The sequence below is a fragment of the Protopterus annectens genome, chromosome 2.part0 (genome assembly GCF_019279795.1).
Source record: "Protopterus annectens isolate FY-2018-M chromosome 2.part0, PAN1.0, whole genome shotgun sequence".
NCBI classification, from domain to species: Eukaryota; Metazoa; Chordata; order Ceratodontiformes; family Protopteridae; genus Protopterus; species Protopterus annectens.
Genome location: NC_056728.1, coordinates 1770623542 through 1770646699, shown reverse-complemented (window position 1 = coordinate 1770646699; position 23158 = coordinate 1770623542).

Below are 23158 nucleotides of genomic sequence, written 5' to 3'. Positions count from 1 at the left end.
TGTAGTGCACACTAGGAGTTTGTATATCACAGTAGGGGGGTTGTGGGGGGCCCAGCCCCCCAGAGAGGGGGTGCAGGGAGTCATGCCCCCCCACCATTACGATATGTATTCCAACTTGCAGGTCGAAAGTTAGCGAAGGTGCCTTTAGTACTTGCAGTTCTCTTAACTGTGGTGCAGTAAGATATGATGGGTTAGTCCTTTCGGTTTGCAGAAAGGGCCGTTCGAAGGAATGATTGTCCCCATGTCAAAGGTGAACACATATATATCAATATAGGTATATATAGACATACATCTGTAGATGGAACTGGGAATGTAACCACAACATATATGTCCACATGCACCATTGATGGGTTTGAGAGACCCAAACAACATACATCTGGCATGGATAGGTATCCCCCCCAGCCAAATATGTCTGGCCTGCAATACAATACCAACCTTAGCAGATCCCACAAGCAGGACCCTACAAAACAAGGGCAGTACATTTTAACAGTACTCCATCCCACCTGTAGGATGTAAGGCTGGTATTACTAACATATCATATAGTACAGTCAAGTGACATGTCATGCTTGGTGGAACCCCCTGAGCAGGTGCAGTAAGTAGCTGGGATCCCTCATACAATCCAATAGCCCTACACCTGACAATGGATTCACCAGTGTTGGCAGGGACATCCACAAACCCACCATGTCAGCTGGGAACTACCACCCAGTAGCCTGATGACTGTGGTCTGTAGGGACATGGAACATACCAACAATGAACCCATGGCCAATGTCACTGTTTATCCCAACACACTGGACCCCGCCAATGTTGGACTTGTCAAAGGCAGAGAATACAACCTGAACCCGGTATACCTCCTTAACCCAATCATGACAGGTGTAGATGAGGGTTAGGAGGTGCATAATACCTATGTAGATCATAGCCATCTTTTGTACACTATCCCACTTGTACAGATGTGTGTAGTTGTTATGGGATCTACCTCCATTGACAGGATATGTTTCCACCAGGACTGCTTGGCATATGCCAACATATCACAGGTGCCATCCCATGGGCATACAGTCCTTCACAGATCATAGATGTGTCAATGCCCTCCTCCACACTGTTGAGGTGTGCAGCACTACTGAGGTTGCTATAACTCACTGGGTGTGGCTGTTGTGGACACGACTGCCATAATTGCAGGTACTATTGCGTCTATCCCCCCACATAGCTGTCTGTAATGATGTATAGTGTATGTAATCAGGTTGTTAGTTGTTGTTTACACCATTCATAGTAGCTGAGCACCTCACACCCTCCTAAGGGTAGGGCTATGCCACCGGAATTGGCACACACATGTTACTTAGGTGAGGATCGCAGTGGGGGAGGGACATACACCCTGCTGTTAGCATGTGCAATGTCATCCACATTGCAGACTGCATATATGGGTTGGGAGGGTGGCCTAATGGTTAAGGTGTTTGCCTTACAAACACAAGGTGCAGGGTTTGAGTCTCATAAGGGATATTTGGCTAGGCTTAAAAATGTCTCACAAGGGCAGTTAGCTTAGTACTAATGTATGTATGTATGTATGTATATAGCACTGTGTGGTTGTGCCTATCCTGTCTTGGTGGGATTACATGTGCAACAGATGTGTTACCTGCATGGGGACATTCCTCCATGTGTACAGTCCTGTACCTGTACTGCATCCTAACCAAAGGCACTGTGTGTTGTACCCAGCCATGGCATGTGTACCACCCACTACACTTACTGGTGTCCACTGTAGAAGGCCTGCTGACACCACTGCACCCATCAGCCATGTGGCACATGGACAAACACAACACAATCAGAACAGATACTGGTGACAACAATACAACTTTGTTAATTAAAGCTATAATGCATCATGGCTGCATAGCTACACCTTCCAAGATATTAGCATTTCACTTTACTGCTGACAACATGCTACACATCATTCCATTGCTACACTGTTGTACAGTCGCCTTGTGCATCAGAACCATGTTAGCCTGTCGCTGCATCAATTTTACAGATGTCAGGGAGTGGCACAGGTATCATCATATGCACAGGGTGTGTTGTTGGTTTGCCAGAGGCCTAGGCTGAACCATACAATTGACAATATGTGTGTGTGTGTGTGTGTGTGTGTGTGTGTGTGTGTGTGTGTGTGTGTGTGTGTGTGTGTGTGCGCGTGCATGAGGGAGCTGAGTATTGTTATGGGCCACTGGTGATGTTGTGTGTGCAGATATGTGGTTGCCCTAGGTTCTTTGTTTATGTGTGTGTGTCTGCATGCACACAATTCCTCCATGTGGCTGCCCTATATAGGGAATTGTGGGACAGCTGCAGACTGTACCTGGCAGGGTTTGCAGTTCACCATCTCTGGCCACGGACATGGGACCTGTGCCTGGCAGGAGTGCTACAGGTAGTATCAGGTACAGAGCCAGACCGAGTACTGTCCCCCGAGTTTGACAGATGTCCACTGGATCTAAGTCCCTCCTGGGACGGGCCAGGGCCACGTGCACATGGTCTGTTATGACGGGTTGTTGACAGCCCCCCCCGCAGTGCTGCGGCTGGTACTGCCACTATGGGAGCGGCTGTGACTGGACATCCGCAGTGACCTCCAGCTACTGGTGTTGCTGGCATACGTCCACATGGCCATCGCAACCATCCCGCCCTGTCCTGATACATGGACATGACATTGTGGATGAGTTCCAATGTCTCACCCCACCATCTATCCATGACCTCAGTGTAATTATGGATGGCACCTGCTAGGTCATGGATGCTGTCAGTTACAGAGGTGTGATGAGCCCTCTGCGCCCTTACACCCTGCCTGGTGTACCGTTCCATTTGTGCTTGTGCCTCCATGACAGTCTGAAACATGCATGTGGTTGAAATAGATGTGGCACGTCTGCCAGGGGCATGATGACCAGCAGTGCTCCTACGAGCACCCCTGCACATCTGCCTATGTGATACCCCACCAGACATCTGGCTATGGCTGCTGTGTCCTGACACACGTGCCATAGATACCACACTCTCCTGGCCCATGACAACCATAGGCTGTCCCTCAGCTAGGACCAATGGTGATGAGGTGTGTAGAGGCAGTGTGACTGTGTGCGTGGATGGTGTGGATACATGTGGGTTGTCAATTGGTGGCCTAGCGGCAGCCCCTGATAATCCTTCCTGTGCCTCAACACACTTATCTTCATGGTCACGTTCTTTATCAGTGACATCAGATTCCCTGCGGGGGGGACCCAGCCCCACCTCACCGCCTGTGAGGGGAAAACAGGGAACAGACTGTAAGACCTGCACAACACCGCTAAACAGTAAATACACACACACACATATGTGTGCAGACATGGCCACACACACAGACATACACACATGCAGTCGACATGCATGGCAACCCATACACTCCATTAGACAGCACCTACAGACAGCTCCCGCAACCCCATAACACACACAATAGCAGGAGATGGTGCAGTACAGTATCACACACATACCTGTAATTACACACATGTCAGCATGCAGGACATGTGGGGCTCAACAGCATGCAGTGCAACTGTAGTCAATCTCCGTTACCAACATTTTACATGGCTATGATGCATGGCTTCTGTTTGTAGGTGATGGCCCTCCCCCTGGAACATACTGCACCCATGTCCACAGCATTGCTGTGCATCTGTTCAGCACCGTGGCATGTACTGTGCACCATACCTCACAGGTGTACACACCATCGCAGGATGTGTCTCTGTATGTCAGGTGTGTTTCTGCTGCTGCTCACAGCCTCTGTGTGTTCCTGAATCACATGTGGACACGTGTTTAGTGAATGCTTGATGTGTATTCACATATGTCATCATCAGTGGTGCATGCATTAGTGGTAGACTACCATTAGACCAACCACAGAGACAATGTACTGTACCTATGGTGAGTGTAGAGACCATTATTGATCATGACTGGGCCCTGGCTGATGTTGCCTGTGGTACACATAGGTTCATAGCTGAGTACTGGTCTATTGGTCCTGGGGCCTACATAAGCCTAGCCACAGGGGTTCCCTGCCATGCACCACCCACTAATGTTATTCCCCTGTGCCCCTGTCAGGCTGTGACACAGACATGCTACCCAGGGTTTATTCCCCATTCCCCATCCAATTGCCATGTGTTTCTGTTAAAAGGCCCAATGAGTAGCATTGCCTGACATGTATGGGTAGTCCATTCCAGAGTGTGGGGATTCCCCAGGACAGGGGCCTATCCCTCCAGTATGTTCTGTGTAATGTGTTGATTATGTTTAGGACCCTGGAGCGTGTGTTAGCAAAGGGAGTGGGATGTCATTATATGTAGCATGTTCAACAGCTCTGTGTATGACATAGCTGTGTATATCGGGTAGATGTCAGCTGTGCCTGGGCAATGTGCACTGGAGTGTAGCCACAGTTGTCTGAGATGGACTGTGTATTGCATGTGTTTGAGGCTGGTAATCCCATTAGTGAGGTATGTGCTGTGTCAGTGCACATGTACAGCATGCATTATGGGTAGGTGTGTTAGATGTGTACATGGCCTACACCTTAGCTATGTCATGCACAGTGAATTGTCAAGCATAACTTTAAACCATACTCACAGGCATCCGGATGCTGACTTGCTGGTATCCCAGAGGTACCTACATTGACATGGGATAGAGTTGATGTCAGTGACCACAGCTGTGGCATTGCTACAGGGTGGCTGCAATATTACAATACAACAACATCTGAAGTCCATAGTACTACAGTTTATGCATTACTGCTTATCGGTACTACACAGCAACATATCCCACATCTCACATATGCATGGTCTACCTTTACAGATGCATACACTAAAGTAGTCTACTGATATGCCCTGGAGTCTTACCTGCATGCTCAATGTGTGGTGTATGAGTAGGCCCCACCTCCATGACTGTATAAGTCTGGAGCTCTTGCGGGCGGGCAGGTGCTACCAAGCTGATTAGGAGGGTGGCCTAATGGTTAAGGTGCTTGCCTTACAAACACAAGGTACAGGGTTAGAATCTCACAGGGGATAATTGGCTAGGCTTAAAATGGCTTGCAAGGGCAGTTAGCCTAGTACTAACCTATGAACCTATGAACCTATGATGAGCAGTTCCTCCACTCTGGTCAGGGGAGGATAGATGTTATTGCCCCCCCCATTGCAAGGTGGTCACCCCGCACGGCAGCAGCATGACATACTTGCCGGAACAGGTCACTACAATGGTGGCGGACCTGCTCATAAGTACGGCTGTGCATCCCCACCTCATTCACCCTGCAGACCACATCAGTCCACATGGCTGTTCTCTTCTGCTAGTCCATGCTTGTTCGTGAGAACAACAACTGATAGTTGTGGATGATGCTGGTGATGATGATCGCCTCCTCAGCAGTACTGTAGGTGGGGTTCCTCGGGTGTGCTATAGTCCCTGAAAGACATAATGATAGAAATATGTCTGAGCATCTCATGTGTCAAGTTTACCATAATACAATATACATATCAGTCTCCCACCACCATATCAGCTCCAACATAATGTTCACACTATGCTAGTGGCATGTGTCCAGTATGTGTACCATTGGGCCATATATTGTATTGTACAACACTTTCTGCTATGTGGTTATAGACATGCTCCCTGTGGGGACACTAGAGTTGCAGGACTGTTACAGACTATTTCACCTGCATGCCATTATCACTGCTACTATGTTTCCACATAAGCATGTAGTAGGCCTGCTATGTGATTGCCACACATCTGCCATTCTGTAGTAATGGGGATATCTATGCATGCTGTTGGACATGTTCTGGGATTGTGTGGACTATTACAGCCCACATATGTTCCATGACAGTTATACACCAGTATGTGTAGGGGTTATTTGCCAGCAGAAACACCACTCCAACCTAATGTGCACATGTTACCAGTCCACATCACATCCGTGGCCCACCATAGAACCCCATTATCTACTATTCCATCACTACCTTCATGTGGAATCACCTCAGGGGATGGTGTGTCCCCCCCATAGAGCACACAGACGTGTCTGTCACCCAGTTAGGTCGCTGGTATTGGGTATAGGGAGCTCTACAGAGACATGGGGTATGTGCTATATCACCTGGAGGCATGCAGTACACATACACAAGGTTTTACAGCAGCAGCATCGGAGGAGCTTTCCAAACACTTGCATCTGGAGCATTTCTCTCTTGTGCCTCCTCTGAAAATGGGCTGTGTCCCAGTTGGACTTTCCCATGCATGTCCCTCCTGCCCAGCGCACAGCCCAGGCACCTTTATGTCCATGTAGATGCTGTTGTGACTGTCCATGGGTGGACACCATGTTCCCTTTGTTCCCATGTGAGGGTTCAATGGCCTCCACATTCCAAATGTAACTACCCGTCCACAGTGTTTAACCACCACATGTGTCATATACCAGCCCTGTATGCTGTCTTGTTGTCACCCAACCAGACCTACATACCAATATGTGCCTAATACCCTTCACCAACATATATATCCAACTATCTCATACAATTGCAATGTGTTCCCAACATGGGTTACACACCTCACTCCACACTCCATCTTGCAGCCATGTGCTGGTGTGTAGGTATGTTGTGTATTGATGTGTGATGTTCTCTCACACATGTTATGGCAGGGGAAATGTATTGACATGTATATATATATTTTTTATATCTATACATATATATATATATATATATATATATATATATATATATATATATATATATATATATATATATATATATCTATGTCAACACACACACACACACACACACATATATATATATATATATATATATATATATATATATATATATATCTGTATATATATATATATATATATATATATATATATATATCTGTATATATATATATATATATATATATATATATATACATATATATATATATACATACATATATATCTATCTATATATATATATATATATATATATATATATGTATATATACATATGTGCATATATGTGTAGATATAATTTTGTGTTGTTTATATACCTATATAAAGGTATAACTGTCCGAGGTTCTGTACACATACACAGCTGTGAATATGTATCACACATATATGTATCTGTATGTGGGGTGCATACGAACATCTGGACCACACTCATGTACCCCCTTTACTTCACAGCTGAACTGTTCTGCCTTGCTGCAACACAGACAGGTGTCACATATGAACACAGACTAACATTAGGGGAGTATATATGGTGACAAACTTTAGATAAGCATATTATACTGCTATGGCAGATGGGCATGCTATGCTACACTTTAACATGACTGTCCTGCAGGTGGTGTGGTCTCTCATTCATGTGTCTATCATGGCAGTATTAATATCCCCACCAGCCATTGGCCACAGTAATTTACAGAACACAGATATCATGGTTCACATCTTTGCCATTCACTGCTGGTCTGCACATTTGACAGGTATGTCCCACTGCCCACAGGGAATGATACTACTGTCCAGTGCAGTTGTTGAGCATAACATCATTACAAGAACAAGTACAGATGGCACATGTACATCCTTTCACAGTATACATCCTATTATTCTTTGCCATATACTACATGCCAGTAAATGCATACTGTGTAGTACTTCAGATAACCACTGTCATGGCAACCCTGTACTATAAATTGCTCCAACACTAAAATGTGTCCAAAGAATGCAGCCACACAACAGCTATAATACGACCTGTATTTAATAACTCAAAACAACGGACAATAAACAAACAGTAAAACAGATTTAGCGCTTTCATCCACCCAACATGTGGACTTCATCAGAATCAACAAAACAATTAACATGGGCTAATTTATCCATTTTTAGGTGCCAATAGCTTAAATGCATTTAAAAAGACATATACCCTATACACAAGTAAATGTAAAGGGTTGTATATGATCGCCTAAACATATCATATTACTAAAAATATATATATAAAACAATGTAATAAAACTGATAGTCATCTGAATCCTATTCCGTATTCTTACATAACAATAAAAAGAGTTTGTTAATAATAACATATAATGAATAATTAAGTTGTATACAGGCATTCATATCCATATGCATATATACTAGCCATACTAATGGTCATTGAATATATAATCCTAAGGGAATATATAAGAACATATCCATAATGCATAATTTGAGAATCTAAAATCATATATAATACAATACTTAAAACTCAGCATACATCCAGTATTGTGCAACGTTATAAAAAATATATACCAGACAAATATCCTACCATAATATCTCTCTCTAATAACATAATAAAACCCTTCCATTAATGTATACGTATAATTAATATACATAAGACTTGATTATAGCTTAATTATAAATTTAAAAACTATGTAAAATAGTATGTATAAAAAACATTATCATATATTAAAACATAAAAAATAATAAATAATAAAAATAAAAATACATAATTAGTTGAAAGTGGATGGTTGTATATAATAAAATACATCTAACTAAGGTATATATTCCATACTTTTCCATATATAAAAAAATATAAAAAATATGTAAATATAAATATATATATATGGGCATATCACATGTATAAAATATATCTATGAATATAATATCTATGTATCTTACTATCTAACTTCTATTATGTTATTGATAATATTGGTTTAATATTAATATATTCACCAAGGCCATTATAGCTGAAAAGGAGGTTAGATGGCAAATATTTACTGACGCTGCTACACCACCTGGTTTAAATGAGTATATTAATATTAAACCAATATTATCAATGACATAATAGAAGTTAGATAATAAGATGCATAGATATTATATTCATAGATATATTTTATACATGTGATATGTCCATATATATATTTATATTTATATATTTTTATATATTTTTTATATATGGAAAAGTATGGAATATATATACCTTAGTCAGATGTATTTTATTATATACAACCATCCACTTTCAACTAATTATGTATTTTTTATTATTTATTATTTTTTATGTTTTAATATATAATAATGTTTTTTATACATACTATTTTGCACAGTTTTTAAATTTATAATTAAGCTATAATCAAGTCTTATGTATATTAATTATACATATACATTAATGGAAGGGTTTTATTATGTTATTAGAGAGAGATATTATGGTAGGATATTTGTCTGGTATATATTTTTTATAACGTTGCACAATACTGGATGTATGCTGAGTTTTAAGTATTATATTATATATGATTTTAGATTCTCAAATTATGCATTATGGATATGTTCTTATATATTCCCTTAGGATTATATATTCAATGACCATTAGTATGGCTAGTATATATGCATATGGATATGAATGCCTGTATACAACTTAATTATTCATTATATGTTATTATTAACAAACTCTTTTTATTGTTATGTAAGAATACGGAATAGGATTCAGATGACTATCAGTTTTATTACATTGTTTTATATATATATTTTTAGTAATATGATGTGTTTAGGCGATCATATACAACCCTTTACATTTATTTGTGTATAGGGTATATGTCTTTTTAAATGCATTTAAGCTATTGGCACCTAAAAATGGATAAATTAGCCCATGTTAATTGCTTTGCTGATTCTGATGAAGTCCACATGTTGGGTGGATGAAAGCCCTAAATCCGTTTTACTGTTTGTTTATTGTCTGTTGTTTTGAATTATTAAATACAGGTCATATTATAGCTGTTGTGCGGCTGCATTCTTTGGACACATTTTAGTGTTGGATCCATTTTTCGTTGTTGCTGTTACCTACACTAATTTTATTCTTGTTACTATAAATTGCTGCTTTCTGTGGGCGTTGTCCCTTCACCTTTCCAGTATGGATGACATCCTTCCTGTGTGTGGGCATCAGTGTTACAGACAGCAGGTTGCAATACCTCTTACAGCAGAACCTGCAGACACAGGCCAAATCCACATTTGGGCAAGGTTCCAGACCTACAGACAGCATGAGCAGTGTTGTTGTGTGCAATGTATTTTGCTGTTCATACAGGGTTCCTGTGCACATGGTACTTTTTCATGGAATGTTGTCTGTCTGCATAGCTCTCAACTATGGGCCTATCCGTATGATACCAGGGGGTTTGGCTGTTAGGTTTTGTCTGTACACCACACAGGTATTGTCCCAAATATATCTGTGGCATTCTGTCTGTTGAGTGCTATCAGTACATGGCTACATCCATTTGTATTTCAATGTCGTATCCCTGCATAAGGGTATGCTGCAACAAATCCTGTAACACCAGCAATTTCCAGGGTGTGTAACAGCAATAATGCAAATATGGCCCTGTGTTCCTGCCCCTGTCCTCCATATATATGCCAGTCTTTGTCCTGCTGTGATACAGGAAGGGTTGTTAGGTAATGGTCTATCATTATTTACTGCTAGCAGCATTACTGCTATCATCCCAGTCATGTCATGGACTCCCACACCAACTGTTGGGCCAAGTCCATATATATGGGGGCAACAGCTGGAGAACACATATGTGCCCTTGTACATTCCAGAGGTAAGTGTGTGGTACACAGTGTTCCTTGCCCTTTTACAACCTTTTATGGGGGAGGTCTATGCCATTAACCTAGGCTATGGCACCTTTTCAGTGATATAACTGTTAAGAAGAGAGTCATTCAGTGTGATAGTGAGATGTTACGTTAAGCAATGTTATGTACAAGATACTGTGACATTAACACAAGTGCTACTTTTCCCCCTAGGGCTTGACTACAGGGTGTAATTGGAGGCTGCTGAACTACATCTGTAATTGTTGATTGTTACGTATCCTGAAGGCAAATCCTGTTTCTACTGTTGTACTAATTGAAGGCCTTGGCCTGGACAGCATAGTATGGTATATATACACATTGCTTGCATCTACTGTTTTGTGCGGGCCTTGCATTCATGATTGATTACATATTTCAAACCTTATGTGGTGTCAGTACTGGCATACATTATTGTATAGTACAGGAATAAAGGTTATCTTAGGTTCATAGGTTCATAGGTTCATACTAGGCTATCTGCCCAAGGGCATTTATAAGCCTAGCCCATAGTTATGTGGCTTTCGCCACCCCTTTAGTTTGAATAAAAACTATGCCTATCATTTTTCTGTGCCTCTGTCAAGCAGTGACACTGAAGTAATCCCTGGGGTATATCTGCGATCTCCCATCTATTGGTCAAGATTCCTCTTGAACAAGGCCAGCGAGGTGCTCTGCCTCACATGTACCGGGATTTTGTTCCACAGCATAGGGAGTCTCTGGGTGATGAATCTGTCCCTCCAGCACGTTCTATTTATAACCGTGTCAAGGTTTAAGTCTCCGCCCTTGTGGTTCTGAGGGATCTAGATTTTTGAGGTGAAGCATATTCATCAAATCTGGGTTTGACATGGCCTTATATGTCAGGCACAGGTCACCTCTGAGCAAGCGGTATGAGACTGAATAAAGCTGGAGTTCTTTCAGTCGGGCAGCATAAGACATATTTTTGAGACCCTTTATCCTTTTGGTGAGGAACTTTTGGGGCCTTTCAAGCTGCATCAGGTGTCTGGTCAGATACATTCGAACGGGCATTGTACTCAATCATAGGTCTAATGAGTGATGAGTACAGGGGACGATGACCTCCCTTGATCTAGATGTGAATCCCTTCATGATCAGGTGGGCGATATAGAAGGTTTTCCTAACTACTTTAGCAACATGAGTGTCAAACGAAGACTACTGTCAACTTGGGTCCCCAGATCCCTGATGACTTTTTCTGTGCTCAGTGGATTGTCACCTATATGGTAGCTAGGTAACCTTGTTTTTCCCAAGGGTATGACTATGCATTTTTGGCGTTTAACTTCAGGCCATGGCTCTGGCACCAGTTATCCGTTTCTGTGAGGCCCTTCTGGAGGATATCTGTGTCAGATGTGTTTCGACTATGGCCAGTTTGCAGTCATCTGCAAACTTTGTCAGCCATAACCCTCCTGTGTTTGCTTGTACTTCAGAAAAGTAGATGCCGAACAAGAGTGGACCCAGGACTGAGCCCTGTGGGACACCACTTGTGACAGGCTTTGAGTCTGACATGGCTCCAGCAACTCTGACCCTGTAGGTTCTGTCGCTTAGCCAGTTTGCAACCCATCTTGTGATGTATGGGTTTACATTCAAGCTGATGAGTTTTTCGATGATACCTGAGTGGGGTATTGTGTCGAAGGCCTTTGCCAGGTCGAGGTAGGCTGTATGGACTGCCTTTCCTCATCAATGGCCTTGGTGACTGTCTCGAAAAAGTCAACCAAGTTTAAGAGGCAGGATCTGCCTTTGACAAAGCCAAACTGGGTTGGATCCAAAGTCTGCAAGTTCCCTATGTCTTTATTTATGAGTTCCATTATGATCCTCTCCATGGCTTTGCAGATAAGGCTTGTCAAGCTAATGGGCGGTAATTTCCAGGGTCTGTGGAGGCACCGCCTTATGAAGTGGGACCACAGTCGCGTCGCCACTCCTTGGGTATGTATCCTGAGGTGAGGCTAAGATTAAACAGCTGTCCTAACTGTGGGTTTAATTCCTCATTGAGTTCATGGCACACACAGCCGGGGACACCATCCGTCCCATGGATGCTGTGTTTTTGCCTTAGTGAGGGCAGTTCTCACCTGGGCGTTGGAGATGTTTGGGGGCTACAATCCTCTGGAATAGATATCTCTCCTTTTGGGGAGGGGAGAAGTTTGCACTGAACCTGTCAGCCAGTATGTTAGCAATGTGTGTAGGTTCAGTAATTTTCACATCATTTTGAACTAATTCTGAGCATATCTGGGAGTTTCCTCCTAGGTTTCTAACATAGCTAAAGAAGGCCTTATGATTGTCTTTAGAGTCCTTGGCGATTTTTCTCTCAAAATTTGCCTTGGATGATTTTATGAGAGCTCTTAGTTTTTACTTATAATGATCAAAGGTGTCTTACCTTTCAAGGATTTTGCTCTATCTTGTAGTAGCTTCCTCCTTTTGTTGTAGAGCTTGTTTATGGCTGGGGTCCACCAGACTGGACGCTTGCCTTTGGTACAGAGAGTCTTAGTTTTGTTTGGGATTGCCTGATCCATGCAGTCCTGTAGGTGCTGGTAGAAGGCATTTGTAAGTGATTCAGCGGTTTGAGTAATGTTTACCACTGGCTCAGGAGCCTTAAAGGAGACCACACTAGTTTTTAGAAGTGTGAAATCGGCTTTTGAGAAGTTTTTCACTGTGGTCTTTTTTGTTTCAGGTGGGGGCGGGATGAGGACCTCCAGCGAGATTAGTTTATGATCTGATCTCACCAGTGAAGCGTATACTTCCGGTGTTGAACATTTTGATCCCATGTTCGTGATGATGAGATCAAGTATGTTTTCACCTCTTGTGGGGATGGTGACTAGTTGTTCCATGGCATTTGAGTTTATGAACTCCAGGAATCTTTGGGTTAGAGTGTTCGGGCTTGAGTAGTGTTCCCAGTCTATATTAGGGTAGTTGAAGTCACCTAGTATGATGGTGTTTGGAGATACATTTATCCCCTCCAATGTTTTCAGGAAGGCCATGTGAGGTTCCTGAGTTTGAGAGGGTGGCCTGTAACATGCTACAAATTGCAGAGCAGTCTTGCCTATGGTTAATTGCACCTGGATGGTCTCCGATGCATCGTGCGTTGCCACCAACCTTGAGGTGTGGGTGTCCTTTATGAATATGGACACGCGGCCTCCTTTCTTGGTGTTGTCCGGATTTTGGGGCCGGAACGTATGATATGAGGTGAAACCTGTTAGTGCTGGGGTGCTCTCAGGAGCCTTGAACCAGGTTTCTGTCACAGCACAGACATCGATGTTCTCCATATTGAGAAGGGCCTCGAGTGCGTGCATCTTGAGATTGAGACTTCTGGCATTGAGCAGCATTACCCTTAGTTTTTTCCTTTTGGTGTTCTAGGGTGGTAGGTTTAGAATTTGAGCCTTGCCTAAAAAGGCACTATGGGGTGGCAAGAGCCTTTGCCAATATCCGAAGCCCAGGGTGACAGGTGCAAGCCGTCCCTTGGCAGCGTGGCTTGTCCAGCATGTCATCCCAGGCAGACAGACATTGGATCCCCTTTGAATGACACCAGAATTTAAGCCAATTATTAAAGCTGATCATCTTATCACTGTATTGTGGCATCATTCTAGGTGAAGGTAGGATACTGCTCAAGGTCAGGGTCATACCTGCCTGGGCTACATAATCAGAGAGCTCCTCGACGTCCCTTTTCATGTAGTCCAAGGAGGTACGTCTCAGGTCGTTGACACCAGCGTGGACAATGACTGAGTCGTACTTGTACCTGCTGTTGAGAGACCTGAGTGCTTGCGTTATGTGGCGGATTCTAGCGCCCAACAGGCAGCTTACTGTGACCTTCTCCTTACTCAGTCTGGTGAGCGGGACGTCAGTGTGTCTGACTATGGAATCACCAATCACAAGTGTGTCTGGCATTTTGTTTGGCCTTAAGGGCTGTGACTGTTTGACACTCTGACTGTGTGGTCTATGTGTTGCATGTGTTGGGTCGTGAGGTGGTAGTTGTTTGGGTGTCTGCTTTGGTGGCCTCTGCTGTTTTGGTAAATTTTTGACCAGAGCCTCCGAGTATGTCTTTGTGTGAGTATGTGTATGATTTGAAGTTGTGATGGTACCATGTGTGACTGGGTATGTATTGTGTGTGGTTGCCTTCTCCTCCTGTCTGGTCTTGCCAGTCCTATGTTGAGAGAGCTCAGCCTCCAGTTTGGCCGTATAGTTGCATCTCGCATGTATTTGTGTTTTGTGGGAGAAGGAGAGGATTGTCTGTGTACATGAGGCAATTGTAACATTGCCTCAATATTCCCAGGTTCACCAGTTGAGCTGGAGAGGACACTAGCAACTGATCCCTCGACATACTAGAAGTAGTAGATAAAGAACTTTCAAAGGACTCGGGGAAGTGGGTTTTGGGCTGGTGGGGTACTATCTATAATAAGAGTGCTTTATCAAGGTGCAAGTACTGTAGGAGTAAGTGCTAGGCTTTACAGATAGAGAATAGTCTACTTGGGAATCAAGTAGAGATGAACTTTTCAGTTATAGGATATGCTGGTTAGATCAGCAGTACAGTTTAGCGTGTTTTATAGCAGGGGGCTGATGGGAGCTAGGAATTGGCCCAAAACGACCAATGGACTACTAGTTTCTGGCTGAAACTTCACCAAATCGGACAAAAGGCGCTCAGTGCTTCCCACTCCCACTGGTAAGCAAAGAAACTTCCCTCCTTCCTAATAAGGCAATGGATCAGTAACAGGAACTAAAAACAAAGCCCAGGGATCAGCAACTCTGAAACTGGACTACTCTAGTTCAGTAAAGTGGGAAAACAAGAGATTTTTTGTTTTATTACAGAGATAAGGAAAAAAACAGACAGTAAATGCTATAAATGCTGTAAATCGGCTAGCACACTTTAGTGTGTAGCCTACAGAAACAATTTGCAACAATTAGTAACTTAAAGTGCAATAAACAGTGTAAAATGCAGAAATCACTTAAAGTAGCAGTAAAACAGGCGAAATGCAGTCGCTAGCTTAATAACAGTGGGAAAGCCACAAAAATACTTATATCTGGTAGAAAGTCACTCTTTTAGCTCTCTGCTGCTTGGATCACTCTGCAGGCCACCACGAGGATCTGTGCAGAGTTGGTACAAGCTGGAAAACACGTGTTTAGCGTGTTTTATAGCAGGGGCTGAAAGGAGCTAGGAATTGGCCCAAAACGACCAATAGACTACTAGTTTCTGGCTGAAACTTCACCAATTCGGACAAAAAGGCTGCTCAGTGCTTCCCACTCCCACTGGTAAGCAAAGAAACTCCCTCCTTCCTAATAAGGCAATGGATCAGTAACAGGAACTAAAAACAAAGCCCAGGGATCAGCAACTCTGAAACTGGACTACTCTAGTTCAGTAAAGTGGGAAAACAAGAGATTTTTTTGTTTTATTACAGAGATAAGGAAAAAAACAGACAGTAAATGCTATAAATGCTGTAAATCGGCTAGCGCACTTTAGTGTGTAGCCTACAGAAACAATTTGCAACAATTAGTAACTTAAAGTGCAATAAACAGTGTAAAATGCAGAAATCACTTAAAGTAGCAGTAAAACAGGCGAAATGCAGTCGCTAGCTTAATAACAGTGGGAAAGCCACAAAAAATACTTATATCTGGTAGAAAGTCACTCTTTTAGCTTGGATCACTCTGCAGGCCACCACGAGGATCTGTGCAGAGTTGGTACAAGCTGGAAAACACGTGTTTAGCGTGTTTTATAGCAGGGGCTGAAAGGAGCTAGAATTGGCCCAAACGACCAATAGACTACTAGTTTCTGGCTGAAACTTCACCAATTCGGACAAAAAGGCTGCTCAGTGCTTCCCACTCCCACTGGTAAGCAAAGAAACTTCCCTCCTTCCTAATAAGGCAATGGATCAGTAACAGGAACTAAAAACAAAGCCCAGGGATCAGCAACTCTGAAACTGGACTACTCTAGTTCAGTAAGGTGGGAAAACAAGAGATTTTTTTTTTTTTGTTTTTTTTTGTTTTTTACAGAGACAAGGAAAAAAACAGACAGTAAATGCTATAAATGCTTTTATGGCTAGCACACTTGAGTGTGTTAGCCTACAGGTAAAATTAAGCAACAAATAACTTTTAAGAGTGCAAAACAGTTAATCAACACAAAAACAGTTTAAATAGAATGCAGAGCTGTATAAACAGGCCAAGATGCAGTCGCTAAGCAGTAAATATTCAAAAGCCAGAAAAAATACTTAAATCAGTTATAGCAAATACAGTTATAACAAATGCTCTGAAATATACTGTATATTTCCAATATGTTTGAGAAGGACAGTCAGAACACAAGAAGGTTCAGGCGAAGAAAAAAAAAGTTTTGTTTTACTTTTGAAAAGGTAAAAGGAGGAACAGAAGGCCTTATCAAATGTTCTCTCTGTATTAAGAAGAATGAGCTAATGACACTAGACTGGGAGGTGTGTCACAGTAGGGCGGCAACTGCAAAGCCACCAAGTATAAGAGCAAGACACCAACAGGGAGGGAGGGTGGGACAAAATAGCCTAAGACAACAAGCTATGAAAGTTTTAAACAGAAAAAGATTTCTGAAGATTCTGAATAGACAAAGTGCTTTATATATATTAAATTATAAAAACAGTAATCTGTTAAAATAATCAAAAATACTTATATTTTGTAGCTCAGTTGCGGTCAAACAACTTCTCCAGCCTGCACCAAAGACCAGAACAACAACTTTTTTACAAGAACACAAAAGAACCAGCCCCCACTAGCCAAGAGATAATTACACAGAGTAAATGTTTCAGTTTATACAATAGCCTAAGACAACAAGCTATGAAAGTTTTTAAACAGAAAAAGATTTCTGAAGATTCTGAATAGACAAAGTGCTTTATATATATTAAATTATAAAAACAGTAATCTGTTAAAATAATCAAAAAATACTTATATTTTGTAGCTCAGTTGCGGTCAAACAACTTCTCCAGCCTGCACCAAAGACCAGAACAACAACTTTTTTTACAAGAACACAAAAGAACCAGCCCCCACTAGCCAAGAGATAATTACACAGAGTAAATGTTTCAGTTTATACAATAGCCTAAGACAACAAGCTATGAAAGTTTTTAAACAGAAAAAGATCTATGTATGCATACCTGTGTGTTGTGTCATGCCCTTTGAATTGTAGGTGGGTATATGTTTAATGTCAGTATTCTCATTTGTGGGAATGGTTGCCACACTACACATTTCACAGGTGCCAGTTGAAGGGCTTTTGGCTGAGGGATATACTTTGCACCCAGCACTTCCACACTACTTCTACATATGTATGGCTACTGATACCTTTTGTGTCTGTATATGTGTACGTACCTATATATATATCTCATATGGCTATATCTATATATATGTATCTATAGATATATACATCTGTATATATCTATACATATATATATATATATATATATATATATATATATATATATATATATATATATATATATACACATACATATGAACATATGTATGTATCTATATATAATTGCTGTTATATGATTATTTGTGAGTCATACATTAATATATATATATATATATATATATATATATATATATATCTACATATAGCTGTCTATCTGTCTACATTTACAGATATATATATCTGTCCATATGTCCATGCATGTTCGGCTCATATTTTGGCCTGTTCCTCATTCACTTGGCAATTGTCATGGATGATCGCAGCATTGAAGTCAGTAACTAGTGGCAACACTTTTGTGTTTCAGACTTCATCTCCTTCTACATATGTGTTACAATACATATAACTGTGTAACTAGCAACATTTTAAGTGTATCAGAGCATTAGTTGACATATATCCCCATTTGTACCCACAGTGTGGCATACTTTGTCCAGACTTCTTGCATTAACAGGTTATGTGGTGTGATAATAATACATTTCCTGTACTGTTGACTGATTGTACTGCATGATATGTTTGTGAAAATTTCAGGTTATGTATATCTGCCATGGTTTAGTGGTAAATCATTTTGTGCAGGGTCCTGGGTTTGAGCCTTGGAGGGGAAGTTTATTTTGTTGCTGAGCAGAACAAGGGACGTTGGCTACAGAGTGATTAAGGCACTTTTAAGCAGTTGTAAGCGGGTTTGCGTGAGTTTGCATGACAGTAAGCACTGCCAACCTCCACTTATGTTTTCTTACAGTCAGTTAGCTTTGAATTTCTCAACCTGTGTAGGCATAGCTTACCCCCGGGCACACCCTCGCAAACCCGCTTACCGCTGCTTAACAGTGCTTACTGCCGTTTAACCCCGTGCTAATTCCTTTAAAAGAAAAGAAAAAGGGGTTGATAGGACAGTGGTGAAAAACGGGGCACAAAGAGGCAAAGACAGTAGGGAAAATAGCTAGGCATGTGCAGGAAGGGTATAGGAAAGGTCCATAGCTGCCCATTTCTTCTACAGCAACAGCTGTGCATATACACTATATTTGCAGGTACATTTGGACCCTCAAACCCTTGGGAGAGGGGTGAGGACAACATATATTCATTGTGATGCCAATTAGACCAGATTACATGTGTCCAGTGGGCACATGTGTGAAATGGACAGCTATGTATGGAGCAAGATTTTTTGTGGGAACAGATTGCCCTTTTTTTTTTCAGGTGAGAGTGGGATGTTGGGGAGGGGTATTAGGTATAATTGGGGAGGTAGTTTGGGTAGGTTAACAGACAAGACACATAAGATGCATACAGGGTCGGTATATGACACATGTGGGGGGTAAACACCTTGGACAGGGAGGGGTGTTTGGAAGTTGCAAGCCATGAGCTCCCAACTGAAAACAGTGGGACTGAGGTCCCCACCATTGAGCTGTCACAACTGCACCTTCACAGCCCCAAAGGTGGCTGTGCTGGGGGCTGTGTAGGAGGGACAGACACACCCTCTAATAGCGCCACTCGGCCCTCAAGCTGGCATAGCCACTCTCGATACTCCAGATCGAGCTCCTTATGCACCATGGCCCGGACCTGTTGATGGGTGACAGGTTCCCCTCTGAGCCCGCTCCGAGGGGGGATGAGCCACATCCCCTGCAGCGATTCCACCCGAAGGTGGCACAGGGCCCACACAGGAGGAGGTCTCAGGCTGGGCCCCAGATGTGCTGGTGCCTGTTGCCATGGCCAGCTGAGGTGGGACAGGTGGTTCCACTAGTACTGGCCTTCCCATACGAGCTGTGTTGTCACAGGTTTATGACAGACATGGATTAGTAACAGTCAACAGCATTCAGGATTAGTTATAACAGCATGCATAAGTATTCCCATTAAACCAAGACACCAGATTTAACACAGTGGCAGAGCAAGGAGAACACATGCATATATGGAACAACAGTGGCCATTACAGGAGCATGCAGGTTTCATTGATGGCAACAAGCCACCAATATGGGTGTATTTTCACATGGCACATGCATAGAAACAAATGTGAATATTTGTAAACCATTAGGACATATGTCCCAACAAAAGTTTGGAGTGCACACATACCAGTTGAGGAGTGTCATTAGGTTATTATGCACATATGGTAGGGATGAGAGAGAGTTCAATTAGCAACTAATATATCCTTGTAGTTTTCACAACATTCTTAGTCACTGCAGTGGTCTTTCCCTTACATGTATTATTACACTACACAATGGCCTTATATTGTACACTTGTATGTTTATAAATTATTACATATGTGTCCTGTGTCTTACATAGAAGCGTGACAGGCTGCAGGTGTTAATGCAACATATGTTGAGAGTTGCTGTCATATACTTTGGGTGAAGTGCTAGAATGACAGGTTTGTTTCCATATACATTCCCTGACAATGTACACGTTTGAATATCAGTTACATGTCATTGACAGCTGCCTACAATTCTTGGAAAATCACACTGGATTTTCAGGGAAACAGGGTATCAAGTTGGTGATATGGGCCATTTATCTGGACATGCTGAACAGATTAGAACAGTTGTGGGGTATGATTATGTATACAACTTACATTTTTAACATTCTAGCAAATTCTGTACTGTTGGGTGTAAGTATGCATACAGTTTTCCATCTGAACATTTATCAAAATCTGTAGAGTTGCGGGGTATAATTATGCATGCAACTTAGTAGCACTCCCAGGAGTCAAACCCCTGCTGTGTGTGACAAAATATTATAGCTAACATCACAGTACACTGTACTATCAGGGAATTGATGTAAAGCTTTTAACTGTTTTCTAAGTCTCCCTAACTTGTACAATATAACTAACCTCTTGGCACTTCCAACATTGTTATGCAAGACTTCATGCCCATTTTATCTGCATACCACGGTGTGGGTGACACAGCTTAAGATACAACATTATTATTTATAGTATGGAACAGATTGCCAACATATGAGAGAAGAGTTAACAGAAGCACTCCAGGGGTTATACCTTTATTCATAGACTATTACACAATTATTTCTACTGGTACAACAATTTCTAAGGCTCTTATATTTATTTATGACAGTATATGCAGACTGATTACTAACCTGCCTTGAGATGCAGTATTTGCAGCCTAGCATCATGGGCTTGCTGGTTCACAGCCGGCTCATCTGCAGCTGTCAGAGAAATGCAGTGATATTTAGCCATATCTATCCATAGTATACACAAGCTAGGCAATTATTTACTACTTATACACAAGCTAGGCAATTATTTACTACTAGAATGAGTAATACTAAAATGTATATAGTTGTTACTAAAAGACTTCTTCCTATCGATACTACTAGTGAAAGTCTTACATTCAAAATTAACAGTAAGTTCAATATCTAAAAAACTGACAGTCAGACCAATGTTACTGACCTCAAATTTGAACCATCTAACACTGTTGTTCATCTCACCAACAAAACTCTCAAAATCTCACTTACTACCCTCCCATATAGAAAATAAATCATCTATGTATCGCCGATAAAAGGAAACCCATTTTAACAAAGATAAATTAGGTAAATAGTGCCAATCTGGTAATGTGTTGGTGGGAGATTCACTGTCAGTTTTTAGATATTGAACTTACTGGTAATTTTGAATGTAAGAATTTCACTAGTAGTATCTATTGGAAGAAGTCTTTTATTAACAACAATGTACATTTTAGTAGTTCTCATCCCACATTTATGAAGTATAATATTTTTAGAGGTCAGATAATTAAACTGAGCTGTATTATTAGTAAAGAGGACATTTTTTTGAAAGAGGTAAATGTGTTAAAAGAAATGTTTTGTCAAAGAGGATATCCTTGTGACAGATTAAAGGAAATTTCTAATAAAGTCATAGAGTTGAGGGGGATAGAATTTCCCTCCATTCTTAGATCAAGGTTTACTCCAAAAGAGAAAGTAGATAGAGATGATGGTAGTAAAGTTTCAGCCTTCCCTATTCCTATGAGTTTAGAAAGGGAAAGATGGAAAATATTATAGGAGAAAATTGGAACGTGATTTTAGGGAATAAAGATTTGAGTGATGTGGTAGGGTCAAGACCGATTTTTACACATAAAAAAACTTCTAATCTTAAATTTCTGTTTGAGCATGGCAAGCAAGATGGATGTTCTTGGTTAAAAGGACCCTTTGGCACCTTTCCTTGCAAAGGTTGCAAATTGTGTAGGTTTATTTACCCTGAAAGCACATATACTTTTAGACATTTAAATTTTGTGTTTGAATCTAAGGAGAGATATGACTGCAAAAGTGTGGGTTTAGTGTATATATGGCTGTGTGTTGTTCTAGCCAGAATTTTACATAGGCAAGACAACTAGGGCATTGGGGTGTCATATGGGTAAACAACTCAGAGCCATAAAAAAAAAAAAAAAAAAAAAAATGTTAACAATGCTTTAGCAAGACAGAGTGTGAGTTGTATGTCTTTCCACAAATTTTATTTTTTAGTTCTACAAAAAGTTAATTCAGACAGCTTCATCGAACAGTTTAATAATTTTTTAGAAGTGTTAGAACTTAAATGGCAGATTATTTTACACGTTGATGTTTGTCCTGGACTCAGTGAGACTATTTCGATTAAGAGTCTGCTAAAATACAAATGTATTTAAATATTTTTAGAAAGGTTTATTCAAACTAGGATATGTATGTTTAATATTGTATTAATGTGGTTAAGTTGTTGCTGTTCTTTTGGCATTTCCCGGTTAGGGGTCGCCACAGCGGAACTCCGGTCAACTAATGATTGGCAGTAGATTTTTATGGTGCTGAGGTGCCAGCTCAATGCCCAACCTTCAACGAAGGCATGCGTATTCACACATGTCTTTTGAATGCTACTCGACCGCAGGGAGGACATGCAGATTCCACACAGAAGGCACTCCAGCCGAGAATTGAAGGGGAGAACCTCTTGCTGTGAGGCAACAATGCTACCACTGCACCACCATGGTATTTCTTGTTAATTGAATAACTGAATGATGATGCCACTCAAAATGAGTATATATGGTGGAGTATATGTTTTATTCTTTATTCTGATGAAGTTCTGGAAGTAAAGAAACAGAAGCGCTAAACTGACTCCTGGTTGTTTTTTTCCTTACACTTGGAATGGTGATTTTGGATGGTTTGGTTTGATCAGTTGTTCTTCCATTTCTCAGTGTTCAGTGGATCTTATATAAATCAGTTTGGTATTCAAAGGACATATCATTCTTTAGAGAACTCCAGCTGGCTATGCTGGCACTAGCCATATCATCACAAGTGGCTGCACATAGTAAATA